Raw genomic sequence first — 21387 nt, forward strand, 5'->3', positions numbered from 1 at the left:
AATCTTTGGGATTTTTCTGGAGAAAAATGGGCTGTTAGGCATCGCAATGTGATCGAGGTAGCAGTCAGTTCTGCAGCCAAGTCTTAGGCCATTCATTAAAGCTACAGTAGGTAATGAAAATGCTCATTTTCTTGGGCAGCTTCATGCAAAATTCCTCTGCCGTGCAATTAGTGGTGGTGGGGAAATCTTTACCATTTATTTTAGCTGTCAATTTCTCTTATACTGCAGTTGGAATTCCAAAGTCTTGTAGTTGATCAGGCCATGCAGGTAATGCTGCTGAAATCTTCATGGTTTTCTCCACGGAAGACTTTTTAACGGAAGATGCTCCAGCCAGCTCTGAGCCAGTTCTGCATGGTGAGCTTTGGCATGCAAAGTTGCTAGCTGTGTGATTCCTCTCCCCTTTAAGCTTCAGTTTTCCCATCTGTAAAATGAAAATTAAAAACAATAATTCATCTTTCCACCATAAGGGATCATCCTGGGGGAGGTTATAAAGCCCTTTATGAGAACTTCCTTTAAAGACTCTGCATGGCTAAGGGTTGGTGTTTTATTTGAGTGTTGTATGGTGATAGTCAAACTTTTGCTAAGGACATCCAAAATATTGTTTGAAAAGCATTCTCTGTAAATACCCTCTTAAGTTACTGGTTACAGAGCACGCACAATAGGAAAGCATTAGAGCTCTTTCTAGTCAAAAAAGAAAGACAACGAACAATACTGATTATAAAAGATAAATTTGGTTGTCCGTTAAACGCCCCTGCTCCCGCCACCCCTTTCTTCTGCTTTATGAAAGAATTATGACTTTTTTTTCCCCTTAAGAGTCAGCCCTGACTGTATCTTTCAGGAGAATGAAGCTTCAGGAGAATGAAGCTTTAAATAAAAAACAGGCTTTGGCTGGTCTAAGTCAGTGATTCCCCGCTTTTTTTTTTTAATTAATTATTTCCTGACTTAGGCTCTCCACTTCTAATGCTCATAACAAAGTCACCTTAAGCCACCAGCTGATGAATCCTACTTCTGAAGTTTCTGATTTCATAGGTGTGCAATGGGTTAAGAGAAAATGCATTTCCAATTGTGTAAGTGACGCTGTTGGTCTGAGGACTACTCTTTAAGTAGTCCTCTACCATTTCTCTAAGCCAATCATGGTGATTCCTTTCTCCTTGCCAATTAGGTAGAGATACAAATTGAGGGCTTATGGGGAAGAGTATCTCATGCTTCAGAAGACACATGGGGTGGGGGTGGGACACAGATGTAAACAATAAGAATATCTCACCCCAAACATCAATTGAGCTTGAGAAATTCTGTTAACACATCCAAACCACAACCTCACTATGCAGTCAAATATAAAAAATTACCAACCTGAGTACTTCAATTCTGCTTCCAGTCTAAATCTTAACTCTGGTCTTTCTTTTACAGTTACAGTGTGTCTCAGCTTAGCCTAGCCATATTTCAGCTGCTTAATTGTCATCTGTGGCTTGAGCTGCTGTAGTAGATACCAATGTGTACAGAGTGCATAGTCAAAGTCGTGCATGGAAGTTTATTGGGGCTATCATGTACTTCCTGGGGAGAACAAATATGTTGCGGTATACTCGTCCTACCCTTTAAAGAGGCGCGTGCTGAGGAATGGAATGTAAAGACTGCCTGGAGCCTTTGTGATTATGAAACAGGAATACAGCTCAATTTAAAATTGTGTATGTCTATGCATCTTCTGCATCCTTTCCCAGAAAACTGTTATCAAGAGGCTGTGCTTTCTTATCCCCCGGAGGCAAAGGTCAACATAGCCTGTTGGGAAGATTATGGGAAAGAACTTTGATGCTGCTCCGAGGGAGGAGTCAGATATTGATGGCTGAAGCGTTCACGTAGTTAAAACAAACAACGAAGCGTCGCCCTTTGCCTCCTCCAAAACACTCTGATATTTCCTTTTTTTAAAAAAATTTTAAATGAAAAGTAAAGGGGTTTCAGGTTAAAGAGAGGTGATCATGTACTAATAGCTTTAGAACAATCTAAACTGACCTTGGTGAGACACGCGGCAGTTTGTAATCCCCAATTCGAAGGCTTCACAGCATCTCATTAGTTCGGAGTTTCAGTACGGATAATTCTGTATCGAGTGAGTAATTAAATGTGACATAGAAGCAGGCGAATGGATTAGTGTCATACCCAGGGGTCTCTGTGCGGGGGCCTTTCCTGGCTCTGCCCATGAGAAAAAGTAGTTGAGAGTCTTAGCAGAGCTCCTGAGAGGCCGGATGCTGGTGCAAAAGTCAGGCAAGATGGCACAGATTCTCTGTGGTTTTGACAGTGTGTCAGTTGGTATGGAGACAGGGACCTTATTGAGAGACCCTTATGGAGGCTGGACCTGTCTAGCAAGCAATAGGGTGCCATTAATACTTCCTGCCAACGCTGAGACTCTGTCCTCAGGTCTTCACACCTGGGTGCTCCTTGTAGTCCCAATGAGAGGAAGGTAGTCTGTGTTGACTTATGTCAGAGTGGGCATTGGAACCTTATTTCAGAGCCTTCTAGAACATGACTATATCTGGCAGGACCAGGCTTTGTCTGTGATCAATGAAGGCAAAAAGAACACTTTCTTTTCAGTGCCGACAAGATACTTATTTTCTGATTTGGAGACTTGGGTAGGGACACATAGAGTTTCCTGTTTGCAGAAAGGCTCCCCCTTAGATTTCCACACACCCGGTGTCTCAGTTAGGGTTTTCATTGCTGTGAAGAGACACCATGACCAAAGCAACTCTTATAAAGCATGACATTTAATTGGGGCTGGCTTACAGGTTCAGAGGTTCAGTCCATGACCATCAAGGCTGGAGTGTGACAGCACACATGCAGATGTGGGCCTGGAGGAGCCTAAAGTTCTACATGTTGCTCCAAAGGCAGACAGGAGAAGACTGCTTCTCAGGAAACTAGGAGGAAGGTCTCTCAAAACTCACCCCCAGAGTGACATACTTCCTCCAACAAAAGGCCACATCTACTCCAACAAGGCCCCACCTCCAAATAGTGTCACTCCCTTGGCCAAGCATATTCAAACCACCATGCCTAGAAAGCTATCTTTTGTTTTAAAAAAATCTCTCTCCTTTTCTGACTGGAAACATGGAGACTGTTCCAGAGAAGCAAAAGAGGGTTGCAGTTGTGCCAGAAACCCTTAAGAAAAAACTTCCTGCTGTGCCAAAAACTCTCAAGAAAAAGGTTTCTGCTGTGCCACAAACCCTTAAGCAAGAGCAAAGGAATTTCACAGAGTTGAAGGTGAAGCGCCTGAGGAAGAAGTTTGCCCTGAAGACACCGTGATAGGCAAGGAGGAAGCTCATCTATGAGAAGGCACAGCACTATCACAAGGAGTGCAGGCAGATGTCCCGGACTGAGATTCAGATGGCCAGGATGGCAAGGAAAGCTGGGAACTTCTATGTGCCCGCAGAACCAAAACTGGCCTTTGTCATCAGAATTTGAGGTATCAACGGAGTAAGCCCAAAGGTCCGCAAGGTAGTGCAGCTTCTTCGTCTTCAACAGATCTTCAGTGGTACCTTTGTTTAGCTCAACAAGGCTTTAGTTACCATGCTGCGGATCGTGGAACCGTACATCGCATGGGGCTACCCCAAACCTGAAGTCAGTAAATGAGCTCACCTACAAGCGAGGCTATGGCAAAATCAACAAGAAGCTGATCGCCTTGACAGGTGATTCCTTGATTGCTCGACCTCTTGGTAAATTTGGCATCATCTGCATGGAGGATGTAGGTCATGGGATCTATACAGTTGGGAAACAATTCAGGGAAGCAAATAACTTCCCATGGCCCTTCACATTATCTTTCTCATGAGGTGGGAATGAAGAAAAAGGCAACTCACTTTGTGGAAGGTGGAGATGCTGGCAACAGGGAAGATCCAGATAAACAGGCTTATTAGACAGATGAACTAAGGTGTTTCCCATGATATTTTTGTAATCTGGTCAGTTAATAAAGAGTCACAGATTGAAAAAAAAATCTACTAGGTAGAAAATCATAAAATATTTTTTGGAAACAAATTTAATTTCTTGTCATCTCTCAATTGACTCTCTCTCTTTTCCTTCCTTCTTTCCTTCCTTCCTTCCTTCCTTCCTTCCTTCCTTCCTTCCTTCCTTCCTTCCTTCCTTCCTTCCTTCCTTCCCTTTTTTTGGAGACAGGGTTTCTCTGTGTAGCTCTGGTTGTTCTGGAACTCCGTAGACCTGGCTGGCCTTGAACTCACAGAGCTCCGCCTGGCACTGCCTCCCGAGTGCTGGGATTAAAGGCGAGCACCAGCATCAGTCAATGTTCCTTGAGCCTCAGCTCTGCAGGAGGAATTCAGAACCCAGAGTGTGGAGGGAGGAAGACATGTCTTTTTCCTTTCAGGAACTGGTGAAAAGACAGCAGCTGACAAGTGTAACATGGGCAGAGAGCCGAGGAAGCTGTGGTGGGAGCGAGAAGAAAGGTTTAGTGTGGTTGGAGAAATCAAATTGCTCTTTTGAGTTGGAAGGGAAATCTGGAGCCAGGAAATCCTGCATCATGCCTTTTCTTCTTCTATAAGTGAATTATTTCAGCACAACGCAGGGCATCACAAATATTTAGTGAGCACCTGTTATAGGATGATTGGGGTATTGATGGGGAGAAAGACAGATAAAGTCTTGTTGTTCTAAAGTTTATGGTCCAGGGGGGTAGGAGACAACAGGTGGATTTTTATGAGTGTGGTAAGAGCCATAAAAAGGGAACAAGGGGACACGGGGTAGGGGGAGGGGTATTGCCAGATGTGCAGCCTGCTGTCAGGGGAGAAGATCCACCTTTCAGAAGTGATGGTTAAGCTAATACTTGAATGCAAGAACCCTGGAGGAGGTCAGAGGGCCTGGGAAGGAGAGAGAAGAGTATTCCTGCTGGAATGATGAGACTGTGGAAGGGTCCCAAGCGGTTGGTACATTTACTTTGGTAAATGTCTATGATGTCTGCAGGAGGGATGGAAGGAAATGAACCCAAGGGGCCAGGCCTTTGATGAGCTGGATATTAACATGTGACCCCAGGACGTGATGTCAAACAAACCAAAGATAAAGGAAATGTCTTCCCCATTGCTAGGTGCAGGAGAAGAGGCCTTTTCCTTGCCCAGGTGCAGATAAGGTGTGAAGATGGAGGTAATATCTCAGCTCAGGACTCACAGATGCTCTGCTCCAGCAGTCCCAGGGGATTAGGAAAGTTTTACCAGACTGTGGGCAACTGAAGGGTAGGAGCCTGTAGGCATAATGTTTTTGTGTACTGTGTAAAGGTTATCCTTGTGTTATTCAAATGCTGACTTCTCTGCTCTCAGATCTTGTTTCAGTCTGGACATAATATTGTAATGCTTGTGTCAAGAACTCCCTGTCTCAAGTTTGTGTAAACAATTCTTACCATATATTTAATCTCTGGCTTGTCAATAAAAGCTGAGTACCCAATGGCTGGGCAGAAGAGAGAATAGGGTGGGACTTCCATCGGGTAGGGGAAGGTGGAGGTGGGGATGGGGGTGGAGAGAGGGTGGGGATGGGAGGGGAGAAGGGATTGATTGATTGAGCTATGAGACAGAAGGAGGAAGGAGGAAGAAGGAAGGAGTTCACAGAGTTCAGGTGGAGAATGGAAAGCACTAAATGCCAGTATTATGGAAATTCTGGCTAGGAGGTAGCCAGATTAATTTAGGGAATTAAGATACACTGCCCAAGTACTTCGCCTCTCTGTGTTGTTATTGAGGGACTAGTTAGGATAAAGAAATACAGCTGCCATATTAATTTACTACATTCATTTATATTAAAATGCATGTTCACAGAGCCCATCTTTTCTGTTTGTTTCCCCAGTTTCAGCACAGTACCCAACAGGCAGGTGCTCAGTGAGTATCTTGGTTCTGAGCAGAGAGAGATCTGGTATTTAACCTTTTTCTTGCAGGTGGCTAAGCCCTGAATACCCAAGAAGTCTCCAAAAGGCAGTCTTCTAGAATGCCTCAGACTAAGCTGTTAACTTCATTTCCCTGTTTTAACACCCTAGTGAAAACTGAGGCTGGAGGCCTACCCAGTTAATCCACTGTAAACTATGAACTGGCTGAACCAGAGAAAGCAGGGTGGGGTGGGGAGTGAGCGACATGGCCCCTGATCACACCCATTAAGCATTTTCGATACTTTAGCCTCCAAATTATCATTAGTATTTTGAAAATGTGAAAAATCACATTTCATTACTTCAAAGGAAGAGATGACTCTTATTATAATAATCTCATTTCTTTTAAAAAATTTTCTTTTTGTAGTTTGCAACAATCACTTCTCCTCTTTTCCAGTTGATGGATAGCTATTTTAGTATTTATTACAGTTTTATGTTATGAAATCTATGAGGTGAAAAGTGGTATTGTTTTAGCAGGTAGAATTGAGTCCACAGCTTTTAATTAGACACTCAAAAGCTTTTACCATTGCACTTTGAGATGGTTAACATTGATTGCAAACTTGACAGGATCTAGGGCAGTGGTTCTCAACCTTCCTAATGCTGTGACCCTTTAATACAGTTCCTCATGTTGTAATGACCCCCAACCATAAAATCATTTTGTTGCTACTTCTTAACTGTAATTTTGCTACTGTTATGGATCATAACATAAATATCTGGTATTCAGGATATCTGACATATATGTCACAACCTACAGGTTGAGAAGCACTGGTCTAGAGTCCCTGACAAACCTTTTCTGTGGTGGGAGAGATCATCTTCATCAGTTTTACTGAGGTGAGGAGGGTCACCCTAAATGTGGGTGGAGCCATTTCCTGGTCTGGGTGCTTTGCAACACTGGAGAGACTTACTTAGCCTTTCTGAGCCTCAGAACTCTCATTTCCAAAGTGGGGATGATAAACCTATTTAATGGGATTGCTGTATCACATGAATGTTCTATGTGAAATGCTTATATGCAACGTTGGCACATTTTCTGAAAAAAAAAACACTTGATTTTTTTGTTGTTGTTATAATAACCATTATACTATGGTTACTGTGGGAATAACCACTGTTATATTAAAAACCATTTTAACCCCCACATTTCTTTTATAACACTGTACAAATGTATTGCAAAGCAAATCCTACAAGCAAAATCTGGATTCATTTTGCTACTAGTCTGCGGATGGCTTTTTTGCCCTAGAATGATCTGACATTATTTCAGAGCGAATGCAGGTGCCTGTAGGGAAGGGATTTCCTGTGCATATGTCTCTTTTACACCTGGAGATCCCCGCAAGTGCTGAACAGTCATTCATTCATATATATAAAAGTGTGCCATGCATTAATATATATCTCTATCTATCTATCTATCTATCTATCTATCTATCTATCTATCTATCTATCTATTTATTTTAATGACTGATCCATGTGAGGCCACAGCCAGGCCACTATGTACAGACACGAGAGAAGCTTTATTTCTTGGTTTCTTCCTCTTTGGATGGAGTCTTGATGATCCTTTCCTTCTTGGCCTAGAGGCGCTTATCCTCCTGGCTCTTATGTGCTTCCTTGGTCTTAGACCAGCAGGCCTCAGCCTGGTCAGTCAGTAGCTTTTTCTGGGCCTTAGACAAAGCCTTCAATCTGTGGATATGCTCCATGAGAATCTGCTTGCTTTTTTTTGAATACCTTCCCTCTGACCTTCAGGTACAGGCTGTGATACATATGACGGTCAGTCTTCTTAGATTCCCAGTATCTCCTGAGAAGCTGGTGCAGGATCCTCAGCCTTAGGTCACCTTCTCTGGCATCTGAGCGTTGGCAGTACCCTTCCTCTTCCCTATGCCTATATGCCTGCCCTTCCGTCGGGCCAAGGTGGTTTTTGAGCAGCAAGCCTGGGAATGGACAGTCACAGGTTTCTGGATGACCAGCCCATCTTTGATCAGCTTCCTGATCTGCTGATGGGAGTTGGCCTTGGAGATTTCATTGGTCTCATTGGGGTCCAACCAGACCTTCTTCTTACCACGGTGGAGGATACTAGAGACAAGTCTCTTCTGTAGCCTGAGCATACCCATGGCTGCCAATGCAGCCGCGAAGGCTGAACAGTCATTTTAATGTGAGACCAGCAAGTAGGTATTGAGGACTTGGTGACTTGATCTAGGAGCAGATGCTGCATTTAACACCCATGTTCTTTCTTGGACTGACCCCATGTTAATGACACAGACTGTATGCTGAACACAAGCTGTTTTTGAACTCCTGCTTAACCCTCTCATGTGATGAGATAACAGGCACATGGCACACTTGTATCTTTTGTCTAGACAATGTACTGAGTCCCCTGGGTTGAGCATGGATCTTCCCTCACTCCATCCATGCCACTAAGGCTGTCAAGAGGAACTGGCTCACATGCCGTTAGGAAGAATTACCATGATCACTAATGGGTAGTTAGGGACAGTGTTCCAGTTTAAAGACTTTCATGGGCCATGAAAGCTAGTGAGTAAATAACCATTTATCGGTCAGTTACTTAGAGGACTCTGCAACTGAGTGATGTTCCAAGACTTCCAAACACATAGAAGTCATATATCATAATGGGACATAAAATTTACGTGTGAGTAGGCTGTAAAACTGAACAAGTGTTTACCTTAGTGAACGTTTTATTTACATGCCCTCCAGCGGACAGTTAAACATTCTGCATACCGAGGCTGCTGCCCCTCACAACTTCAAGCAATGCTCTGCTAAGAGGCAATACACCACCAAGTTGATGGTATAATTTCAGGGGTCTAGGGAAAGCCTCTCTGGCCTCCCCTCAAACTCAATTTGCCTGCTCGATGTTTAAATTTTTTAACAAGAAACTAAAGCTGTAGCTCTATAATTACAATTTGAGTCGATAAATTTAGCATAGGATTCACATAGAATACTGCTTAATGTACAAACAGCCACATTGAGAGCGCCACGGGATGCTTTCATCCGGATAGGCTCTTTGCTTCTCAAATGCTCCAATCAGTCTTACCGCTGCCCTCAATTATGAGGAGGGACCTGTGACTTAGAAAAGTTAAATGAGTTGTTTGAGGGCACAGTCTGGTTATGCAGGGGCTGGAACCCTGGGTTTCAGATGAACATCCTTGACTGTAATCTTGCCACTTCAGCTCACTCTTATATTTGTCGATCAGGCACTGGTTTGGAACAGGAGTAAACGTGTTCTCTTTGGCTCTGCCTAGTTTCTGTTCTGCAGGATTTCCTGTCCACTCCTGGCTGATAGTGCTCACAGCGTCTGAGCACTGGGGAGAGTGCATACATATGTCCTCTAAGCTTGCTGAGTTGGCCTCTTCCAAAATTTGTATGTATTGCTGGGATTTCATTCCACCACCTCCAGACTCCTGCTACTACAGGGAGCTGCCAGAGGGTCATTATTTCTTCGTTCACTGAGAGCATTTGTTGTTGAGAACCTACTACGTTCTACACACACAACCCAGGTGTTGTTCGACTGAGTCTTCTTAACGTCTTCTCTGCTATCATGGACTGACTGAAACGTCTCTGAACCTGTTAAGCCAGGACCTTTCCCCACTTAAGTTGTTTCTATTGGCCACTTTGGTTAGAACAACACAAAAACAATACACCGGGTTGATCTCCCTTGAATAGCAGTAACTCTGACAAAACATAAATCTGCCACATATTTAGAGAAAGTGTACTTGGAGTAGTTTTTTTTTTTTGAAAAAAAAAATCTTTAATGAAACCTAATTCTTTATATGTTAGTAAAAAGAATGTATACTTAGTGGTGTGCTTTGCCTGATGTGAGGTAGGGAAGTTCTTTATAGCTCCTGCAACTGGTTGACCACAGGAACCATCTTAGTGAGAGTGTTACACAGAAGAGGCTAGAGGTGAGGGTGGGTTATGTCGTGGACAGAACATGGGAATTTCTTAATCTTACTGAGGTCTTACTGGCCCTGACTCTTGATAAGTCAATATGCCGCCAGTGGCTTTTCTGAATGACAGCCCATAAGCCAAAGAAGAAATGGAGTAAGAAATGACCTTCACTGTCATTGTTTAATGACATTACCTCTACTCGCTACAGTCCTTTCATTTTTACATATTCCAGTAGTGATACTTGAATGAGTTTTATCTGAATTTCTACTCTATTTATTTGCCTGCTGGCTTCATTTCTAAAAATCACCTTTTCTGAATGACAACTCAATCAATTCAATAACATGCAATTTCACACAGTGGGAACTTATTCCTGTTTCCCTCCTCGTGCTTGCAATTGTATGAGGCTGAGATGCTCTCCTCTTTCCCCTGTTCCTGCACCCGATGCTCCTCTGTCACAGAGCTGCCAGCCCATGCTGAATCTCCCATCAGTTCCGTGCTGTTAAGGAACCATCAGTTTAATCAGCTTTGTTTTACAAGCTTTCGAAAAAGTTGGGATTCCTTCCCCCCCCAAGTTTGTTTCTTGGGCTTTTGGAATCTTGCCAAGGTAAATGAAGGAGAGATGAACGTGTATATTTTGGTTTTGTTTTTCAGGGCTCAGTAAAATGATGGACAGGATTGTGTACTAGAGGAAGGAAAGGCGAGATGGGCTGTACACATTGGTTGGTCCATAGAATCTGTGGGTAATGAACTGGAAAAAAAAAGACTCTTCTGATTGAAAATTCGAATCATTAAAAGCCTCGGAACCAACAGCTTCTCTTAGAATTTCAATCTTCTCTGATTTGCTGTGAGTCGATAGTGGTCTGAGCCACAGGCTAAATTGTCACTCAAAATGAGCAGGGCTTGTTCATGGCCTCCGTTGTCTCAGAGATCACAGTAAACACTTTAAAAGGCTGCAGTAGCTCTTCCAGGGAACCAGAGTGGTCATCATGCCAAGGTTCTCCCTGGACTTTCATTGATTTAGAATTTGCATTTCTCATTATTTGCAAATGACCCTCTGGGTCCAAAATTTGTATTATAATTTGTATTTTTACTGAAGCATGAATTAGAATTATGCTTGCTGGCTGGGATGCTGGAGTTTAGTGGTGGGTTACATGATTAGTAAATGAATTAGATACCCTGCCCCCACATCCCTAGAGAAAAATTGTCGTCACTCATTATATATATGGAAAATGTGTGATATAGTGGCTATTTGTGAACTGGGGATTTGTAAAGGTCTTAGAAAGAATTACTCATAAGCATCAGACTGTACTCTCAGTGTGTCTTACTGTAATGAAATCCGATACCACAGTGCCTTTCTTATCTGAGTGTGACTTATCTGGCCATTAACAAATGACTGATTCTGTAATCAGTATAGACAGAAAAAGTGCTGCCGTTGAACACACAATATAGATATCCCTGTGTTTACCCACATAAAACTCATGTGCTCAGCTCAGAGGTAAGATTCCGAGACCTCACTCTGTTATTTTCATTTTTTTTTATTTTTGGCCTGATTTGAACCTTAGCTGAAATTGGAAATCATCATCTTAGCCCCACAAGTGCCTGCCTGTGCCTTGCCTCCCCCACCTGCTAGTTTATGTAGTGTTTCCCTCCGTATGCTTCATTTTGATGCCTGTTGAGTTCCTTGAAATATCTTAAAGACATGCGCTAGGAGTGTAGAACATACTGTTTAAGTAAATGAACACCATTTAAAATCTTTCTTTTTTTCTTTTCTTTTCTTTCTTTCTTTTTTTTACATTGGTGGTATTCACTCGGCTTGGTTTTCTAGAATTCATGTGGGTGAATGTTTATCTATCTAATTCTATTGACTCATGTTCCAGAGTGTGCACCCACCATGTTCTGCTTACCATCCCACTTATAGACAGCACTGTTGACTTAATCTACATAGCATGCTGTGAGGAGCATTCTTTTCTGTGTTTCTCTGTAGTCCATGGTGTGTGTGTCTGGGATGGTAACTGTCGAATGGGATCACAGGTAGGGGAGACCCACGTGCTCCACTGCACACGCTACCGTTGCTCTCGAGAATTCTTTCAAATGGTCCATTTCCTTTCTTATGAGAAGGGTGTGAGTCTTCCTGTTTCCACATTCCCATCCACACACTTTCCCAAACTGATCTGGATATATTTTGATGCTATTTAAAACATTTCTGGTTAATTCTGAGGTGGAACATCTCGTATCCATTCATTAGTCGTTTAGATTTCTGGTCTAGTACTCATCTTTCCATAGCTTTATCTATTTTGCTGTTGAGTTTCTTGACTTCTCATTAACTTATTGGAGTTCTGTATGTTTTTAGAATGTCATTTACTTCGTACAAGCATCTCCTATTCTCTTTTGATGAGAAGAAAATCTTTCATATGTGGCAAAATGTTTTAATTTACAGTAATTTGGATTTACAGAAAAGTTATAAAGAAATTACAGAGTACTCTTATTAGCTTCTCCAAGCTCTCGCTACTTGCTAACCTCCACGTAAGTTGGCATGTTAATAAAAAAGCAAGGCAGTTATGGGTTTGACACTATTAACTAAACCACAGACATTCTGATTTCTCCAGTTTGTACATGAGTTTCCTTAGATTGTTCTAATACACAATTCTGAACGCTATAATGCATTCAGCTGCCACATCTCCTTAGTCTCTTTTATCTAAGGCAGTTTCTCAGTGTGTGTTCATGTGTTTAATAATCTTTGGAATTTTAAAGAGTACTGGTCAAACATTTTGTAGAATGTTCTCTGGCTTGAGTTTGTCTGAGGTTTTCTTATGACCACAGTGGGCTCAGGAATTTTCTGAAAAAACAAAACAAAACAAAACAAAACAACAACAACAACAACAAAAACCCTAGAAGCAATACCTCTCTCTCATCAGATAACACTAAAGGGTATGTAATATAAAGAAAATTTATCAGTGGTGGTGTTGTTCTCGTAGGTTTTTCTATAATGGAGTTATTTATCTAATTTTTTTAATTTGGCTTTTTGAGATGGTTTCTCTGTGTAGCCCTGGCTGTCCTGGAACTCATTCTTAGACCAGGCCGGCCTTGAACTCAGAGATCCACCTGCCTCTGCCTCCCAAGTGCTGAGATTAAAGGCATATGCCACCACTGCCTGGCCAAATGTAGTTAATTTTATTTCCTTTGTATGATTTATTTATTCATATTAAACATGAATCATTAGATTCTGCCCACAGTTAAGGGAAGGTGACTCAAACTTTACTTTCCAGACATATATTGTTTGGAATTCTGTAAGGAAGAAGACATTTTTAACTTTATTGTAATAAAAGGTGCCAACTTTTAACCTTGTGGCTTGGGTCTTTTCTCCCATATTTTTTCTACATTCACATCATCATTTCTTAATCTTTGGGTTTTTTTTGTAATCTACTTGTATTTTTCAGCTTGACATTATTTATGAAGTGAGGTCTGAGTTACAATGATGTCCACATAGTTTGTTTCTTTAATTTTGTTTCCTAAACTCTTTCACTTGGTGATTTAGCTGGTTTGTCATGTCAGTTGTGCTGGTTAGTGCTTGTCAACTTGACACAAACCTATGCCATATCTGGAGAGGCAGAATCTCAACCAAGAAACACCCTCCATCAGGCATGTTATGGGTTGCTGGTTTATGGGGGGGGGGGCTGGAGCACTGTGGGAGGTCCTATCCCTGGGGAAGGTAGGTGTAAGAAAGTTTGAGCAAGCCAAAGGGAGCAAGCCAGTAAGCAGCATTTCTCCACGATCTCGTCTTCAGTTTTGCCTTCAGCTCCTGCTCTGGTTTCCCTTGATGATAAATATGGAAGCATAGGCTGAAATAAAATCTCTCATCCTCAAGTTGTTACTGGACATAGTGTTCATGACAGCAACAGAAATCCAGGTATGCCATCAGTTATCACATAAACTCAATTTCCAGTTTGGAACTCTTTCTGCATTTTATTTTGTTTTGTTGGACCTTTGGAATGGTTGCATAAGTATGACAGAACTAGAACATGGGGTTCACACTGTGTCTCATAGGTGTTAGAGAGAGTGCACTGTGTTAAATGTTGGTCTCCCTCAAAAAACATGTACAGATCCAGGTCCTTGGCTCCTGTAAAATCATCTTTCATAGGAAAGAGTCTTTATAGATGTAATTAAGCAAAGGGTCTTATCCTAGATTAACTGAGTGAGTCCTACTATAATCACAAGAACCTTTATAAGAGAGAAGAGGAGAAGACCTGGCTGTACAGGAGAGACAATGTGAAGATGGAGGCTGAGCCTGGAGGGATGTAGCCACAAGTCAAGGAAAGCAAGAAATATCAGCACTCCACAGATCCTGGGACAGTCAGGGTGTGAATTCTCCCACAGTGCTTCCAGATAGACTGTGGCCCTGCCAACATCTTGAGTTTGGATGTAAAGTTTGCAGAACTTTGAGAGAATAAAGGCCTGTTGTTTTATGCCATCTTGTTGAAACAATTTGTTACAGCAGCCCTAAATCGATTCTAATAGATGACTGCTCCTGCTCTTTTATTTTTTCTTCAAAATAATCTACATTACTCATGGTGTTTGTTTTCTTTCCTTATTTTAGAGTTAGTTTGATGAGATGTTAAAAATTCTGCTGAAATTTTGCTTGTAATTCCATTAAATTTATGTTAATTGGTTGGAGAGTTTATCTGAACAATACTAAATCACCCGCAAGTATTGGGTTTTTAATCCATCATTTGAAATTTATGGCTTAATGGTTTTTAGTATGTTTTTTATGAAATTAGCCTCCATTGTTTGTTATTTGAAAACAATGACAGTTTTGATTTTTCTCTTGTAACCTTCATTTACCATTGGCCAAAACATCAAGAACTATGTAAAGTGGTTTCAGAAATAGTGAACATCTTTGTCATATTTCTGTTGTAAGGGAATTCATTAAAATGGCTCTTGTGAGTCTTTTCAGTTGACCCTTTCATTGATTTAAAGTGTTTTCTTATTTCTGGTTTTCTGATGTGTAAGTTACAAATAGAACCGAACATTACCAATTAAGGCAATCAATATTTTCTTCAATACATTGATATCTGTTCTACTTTAAATTTTGACCTAGAGTCCTATAAGCAACTGTCTTAGGGTTTCCATTGCTGTGAAGAGACACCATGACCAAGGCAACTCTTATAATGCACAGCATTTAACTGGGGCTGGCTTACAGGTTCAGAGGTTCATCCCATTAACATCATGGCAGGAAGCACAGCAGTGTCCAGGCAGGCATGGTGCTGGAGTTGGTGAGAGTTCTACATCTTCATACAAAGGAGGCCAGGGTCATACTTTCCTTAGGCAGCTAGGAGGAGGGTCTCAAAGCTCATCCCCACAGTGACACACTTCCTCCAACAAGGCCACATCTACTCCAACAAGGCCACACTTCCTAATATGCCACTCCCTGGGCCAAGTGTATTCAACCCACCGCAGTGATCTCGTTTTGTTTTGTAGACACTGCAGCTTTCTCACATTCCACATAATTTCTCTGTGTTCTGGTAAAACTGGTGTTCTTTCTATTGCAGCATGTGAAGAGGCACAGGGTGCCAGTCCATCTCTTCACTGGGAACTTCATTGAGGTGGTATGCACTTGTGCACTGTTTTTATCATAAAGCTATGTGCTTTCTACCCTTTGAAATAAATAAGTCATTTCCACCTCAGAGTCAAAGCTGTGGGATATTACTTTAAGACCATTAGCTATTCAATTTCTCATCCCCCTTCTTTCAGCAATTTTATTATAGACTAATGGTCTTTACCTGAAGAATTCCATTATTAGCTGTGGACTTATTTTCTTCTGCATTTGTTAGTTAGTATTGTTCTGAAAACAAGAGTCTTTTGTCTCTTTTTTAGTCTAATTGTGAACTCAAGGATCCCTTAAGCACATTCTTGACTTAATAGATTTGGAAGGTGCATTTAAAGTTTTTAACTGCATTTGCTGATTTCTTTGTTTCTGCTCTTAGTTTTATTAGTCATTGCCTTATATTATCAGTGACATTTATATTTATAATTCTGGCATACATTGCATCTCAGTTGCTTCATGTAAACTGGTGATAATAACATGATTGCTAGTAGCAGTGCTATCTCGCTGGCTTCTGATGAAGATTAAATGAGTTAGTAAGAGAAAAGATCTTAGATTATGACTCACACAGTGCTCAGTAAGTGTTAATACTCAATTTTGGCAATTCTATTGTCAAAGCTTTTGGCTCATTGTTTGTTTTGCCAGTGTATGCTCTCTTTGGCTCTTGTGTCTTGTACACTGCTCTTGAACTCATCTGAGATATATAATGCCACTTTGTGTCTCTTTATTCATAACTGCCTGTTATATATATTTATCTAAAAACCTGCTTTTAGAAAACTGGTATGTAGTCCGTAAAATATGTCATTCCATGGTAATTGTGAAATGCACTCATTTTTCATACTATTGTTACATGAAGATTTATTTTTTACCATATTAGCCTGGTTTCCTGTTTAACTTTCATTTTTTGGTCATTTTTCTCTTCCTGCCTCACTTTGGACATCCCATGGTACCTATCTGCACTAAAATCTTCTTTTTGGAATTAAGAAATGTCTTCAGTTATGGGTTCCATAGAGTAAGTGTTCTGAAGTAGTATATGTCCATGGATATCTTTATTTGCTTATTCATTTTAATTTTATTCTTATTTTGCTTTCAAACACATAGACAATTTTATTAGCACCTAAAAGAACAACCTCAGAGCAGGCAAGCTGTAAATTTTAGCAGCTTTCTAGAAGAGGAGAATGGAGAAGAGAAAAAAATTAGAAGCCACATCATTTGAGTTAAGCTGGGATGAGGTCTGCTAGCAATGTGGAGGACAGGCAGCCACATGGTGAGTGGCGAGGAGGGCTTTAGAGGAATTCCAAGGTACCAGGGAAAGGTTGCATATCATAGAGCTATCAAAGGAGGCATGCTTCTCCGAGTAATTCCAGAAAGTGGAAAGACCTGTGAAACTACGGCTAGAGCTCTCTAAGCTTCTGTGCCAAGGGTGAGAGGGATTCTGGGAAGGAGAGTATATTATCCCATTAAAGCAGTAACTATTCTTTTAAACAGGGCTTAAGGTAAACCCACCTTCCTAGGGATGGTCCCACCTTCCTCATGGGTATTCTCTTAGCCATATCATTGACCTGACCCACTGGAATAGTACTTCTCTCATTTTCTTGACCAGAGTGAAGAAATTTTTTCCTAATGGGCCTTTACTGGTGATATTTCATTCTTGCCTCTGAAGAGATAACTCCAAAATCATTTAGGAGATGTGCTGAAGGTGGAGAATACACACACACACACACACACACACACACATGCATATACATAGCCATTGTTACTGTAATCTAGAGATCCAGCTCCAAAGCTGTCTTGGTGGAGTTTTAATTCTCACCTTCATGTGTGGTTTCTAGGCAGAGCTTCTCATTTAGGACTCTCAGTTTTCTCAAAGAGTGTATGTAGTCCCTGGCAAGTTGATCATGCTCCAGTGGAATGCCACATCCAAGAATATTTGGGCAGCACAAATTGGTATTGATTGCCCTAAGAATAAAAGAAAGTTGGGTGGGTAGGGAAGAACTGGTGGATCTTGGAAAAGTTGCTCAATACTTATTGTATGAAAAATTCAAAGAACTAATAACAAAACACCACCACCACCACCACCTCTACCACCAGCAGTAGCAGCAGCAGCAGCAGCAGCACCACCGCCACCACCACCACCAAACAAGCAAACCAGCAATCAAACAACTCACCTAGAACTCCTATCCTGGCCTTCTCTTCTCTTCTCTTCTCTTCTCTTCTCTTCTCTTCTCTTCTCTTCTCTTCTCTTCTCTTCTCTTCTCTTCTCTTCTCTTCTCTTCTCTTCTCTTCTCTTCTCTTCTCTTCTCTTCTCTTCTCTTCTCTCCTTCCTCTCTTCTTCCCTTCCATCCTCCCTCTGTCCCTCTCCCCCTCTCCCATTTTAAAGGTAGGGTTTCTTTACATAGTCCTGGCTATCCTGTAACTCACTCTGTAGACAAGGCTGGCATTGATATCAGAGATCTAGCTTCTGCCTCCTAAGTTTTGGGATTAAAGGCATATCCCACCAAGCAAGAACTAAGATTCTCTCTCTCTCTCTCTCTCTCTCTGAGTTTTCTTCTTTTTTCATTTATTTATTTATGTATTTTTTTAAATGTAGGAGTCATGCCAGAAGAGGGCATCAATCCCTTTAGAGATGGTTATGATCCACCATGTAGTTGCTAGGAATTGAACACAGGACCTCTGGAAGAGCAGCCCGTGTTCGTAACCACTGAGCAATCTCACCAGTCCCCCGAGGGCATTTTTGAACCTGTTGTTTTCAGGGTCCCTGCACTGAGCTGTCAATTTCTATCACCCTTTTTAATCATTCTCCCTTCTGATGAGGTAACCCAAATTGCCATTAGGAAACTGGGGCAAAAACAGATCTGGCTTATTTGAGCTGAACAGAGGCACTGGCTATGACAGGATATTCCTCCAAGAGGCCTATTTAAGGGTCCCAAAAATATATCGATTGTTATAACAGTCAGTTATGGAGTGGGGACAGGAAATCCTTGACTTGTGCCTGGATAGAGATATGAGTGAGAAGTGAACACAAGAGTTATTACTAACACAAACCCTAGCAAATAACAAGGAGAGTCCAGAACAGAGGATATTTTTAAAGTGCTTATATATAAGTCTATTAAAATGTCCTGATCTCAGAAGACCATGTAGCTACTTTTTGGCCTTCATGGCAGAGTCTGCTTTCAAGCACCTTGATAGTTGCTGGAGTTGCTAGAATCACAGCATGAAGTCCCATCCACATGAGTTCTAGAGAGGGAAAGAGAAGAAATATAACCACAACTTGATGTTTATCTTAAAACTATAGAGGACCTGTTTCTCTCAGCTTCAGGTAGGTGCTGTGGTGTTGAGTTGAGCCAAAGACATGATGTCTTATGTCTGGGTAGCATTTTCCTTATCAAGAAGAAAATGATTAGTGAGAGATAGTTGGCATCTAAGTAACATCTCTTATGGATTTAAGTCTAACGGCTGGGCATTACAATCTCTTGAACTATTAAAATTACCAATTATTTTAGTCTTTGGTTATGCTTTTTGTTGGATGCTTAAGATCATGCAGGTGGCCAAACGACCATTTTAATTTTTTACTGTCAAAGATAGTAGAGAATCTGATCCTTATGCCACTAGAATTAGGAAGAAACCCTGGCTCCTCTAGATTCTTTTATCAGTTGCTCCATCTTTGGGGAATAAGTCAAAAGCATTACTTGACTGTGGGTTTTCTTGGAAGCATTGAGGAAATTTCCTCTGTCTTTGTAGACTGGACATTGATTGGTTAAAGTCCACCTAGTAGAGTGTCCATGGCTTCTTTGAATAAGAGGACAGATACATCATCAAGGATAGAGGACATTTTGAGAAACATCTTTGTAGTTCCTGTAGTTTAATTAATTTTAGAGGCCAAAGGGGCAAAATACTGTCCTTTTCAGTCTTCTTGACCACATTGTATAGGCAGGCCTTTAAGTATGGTATTGACCACCTAGTTTAGGCATAGCAGCCTGGTACTTTTGGTACTATGTAATGTTTAGGAAAAGCTTGAACAAAGCCAAAACAGTTTAAGATACATCTTTACTAGACATAAATGTTGTCCATTCAAGCGTATACATGTAACTATTCCCAAGAAACAGTCAATAACTTAAGAGAACTCCATTGATTTAAGTAGAGGTTTAACTCCTCATAAGAGTAGGCTTCATGCCCAGTGGTAGATGGTCAACATATAATGAACTTAAAGCATCCTTGGGGATTCTTTGTTTTGTAATATCATTTCAGGGCTCCTTACTTAAAAAATATTTATCTTATTGTTTATAATTTGTATTTTATTTTATACACACACATATATTTTCTCCTCCCTTTTTAAAACTATATAGATTGTTTGCATATATAACTCCCTATTTATGAGATTCCTGAGTATGTGAATGAATCTCTGTTCTTGTGCCTTCTCCTGGGCTCTTTTTCTTCTGATTGTTTTGTTCAATTCTGATGTGTTAGTTTTTGCTTTATCTTTTTTTTTTTTTTTTTTTTTTTTTTTGGTTTTTGAGACAGGGTTTCTCTGTGTAGCCTTGGCTGTCCTGGAACTCACTCTGTAGACCAGGCAGGCCTCGAACTCGGAAATCCGCCTGCTTTTGCTTCCCAATTGTTTTATCTGATTATATTTTATTATTTTCCCATAGAATCCTGTTTGTTTTTCTTCTCTTCTCTTCTCTTCTCTTCTCTTCTCTTCTCTTCTCTTCTCTTCTCTTCTCTTCTCTTCTCTTTTTCTTTCTTTCTTTCTTTCTTTCTTTCTTTCTTTCTTTCTTTCTTTCTTTCTAATTTGAAAAAGGTTTATATGACATCCTCAAGGTCACATTGTGACCTGGAATGAAAAAGTACTTTATATTTCATAGACTCACTTTTTTTATTAGATATTTTCTTCATTTACATTTCAAATGCTATCCTGGAAGTGTCCTATATCCTATCCCCCACCTCCCTGCTTTTGTTTTTCTAATGAGAGACAGAAACAGTGTGGGTCTGGATGGGAGGGGGGATGGGAAGGAACTTGGGGGAGTAGAAAGAGTAATATTAGAATATTTAATACATCAGAATATTTCATGTGAAAAAATATCTAATTTCAATAAAAGTAAACAAAAGTAGAGTTTTGATATGGACATATTCAGCACTGGCCTTACAAATTTTAGGATCATATACATCATCTCTAAGTTTCACTTTTACACACCTTCTGTAACTCACTCGGACCTTCATAACTTGCTAAGGCCAATTCTGCTTTCCTTTTCAGCTCTCTCATCCTTCTCACGGAAATCCTTCTTTTCTAAAGCTGTTCATCCTTACATCCTTTTAACATTATCCTTGCTTACTGCTACCCCTTTATTGTATTTCCATCTTAATACCACGAGACATAGTACACAACAAGTAAAAATACCATCTTATTCAAAGAAGGTTGAGTCCAAACTCTATACATAGGGTAATATAATAAATAAAAGTTACCCACACAGACATTGTTAAATAATGAGGCTTTAGAGGCAGTCCGCAGCTGGGGTGCGGACGCTAGAGCAGAGTGACCATTGCCATGCCTCAGAAAATCGAGGAAATCAAGGACTTTCTGCTCACAGCCCGGCAGAAGGATGCCAAATCTGTCAAGATCAAGAAGAACAAGGATAATGTGAAGTTCAAGGTTCGCTGTAGCAGGTACCTTTACACCCTGATTATCACAGACAAAGAGAAGGCAGAGAAACTGAAACAGTCCCTACCCCCAGATTTGGCAATGAAGGCGCTGAAATGAAGCAGACCTCTGCATGTGACTATTAAAAACCCTGAAAAGTCGAAAAGAAAATATGAGGCTTTGTAAGCTCCCAGGAAAACTCCATAGAAACACATGAAAGTCAACCATCTCTTTGTGCTTTGTATACTCTACAGCATGATATAGTAGCTGTGCGTTTGTGTTTGAGTGATTATAAGTAGCAGATACATGGCAGCAACAGATACATAGCAAAAACATCATCAAATGCATGCTTACAACATCCTGGAGAAACTAACTGAAAGAGCCCTGTTG

The 21387-nt window shown here is 40.8% G+C and overlaps 3 pseudogenes; 2 read left to right on the forward strand and 1 right to left on the reverse strand.

The window, feature by feature from the left end:
• Positions 1-3087: 3087 nt before the first annotated feature.
• Positions 3088-3903, forward strand: LOC110305019 (large ribosomal subunit protein uL30 pseudogene; annotated as a pseudogene).
• Positions 3904-7383: 3480 nt separating this feature from the next.
• On the reverse strand, positions 7384-7977 carry LOC110302846 (large ribosomal subunit protein eL19 pseudogene; annotated as a pseudogene).
• Positions 7978-20904: 12927 nt separating this feature from the next.
• Positions 20905-21117, forward strand: LOC110304881 (large ribosomal subunit protein eL38 pseudogene; annotated as a pseudogene).
• Positions 21118-21387: the final 270 nt, after the last annotated feature.

This window comes from Mus caroli, unplaced genomic scaffold (assembly GCF_978045245.1).
Source record: "Mus caroli unplaced genomic scaffold, Mus_caroli_1 scaffold_1, whole genome shotgun sequence".
NCBI classification, from domain to species: domain Eukaryota; kingdom Metazoa; phylum Chordata; class Mammalia; order Rodentia; family Muridae; genus Mus; species Mus caroli.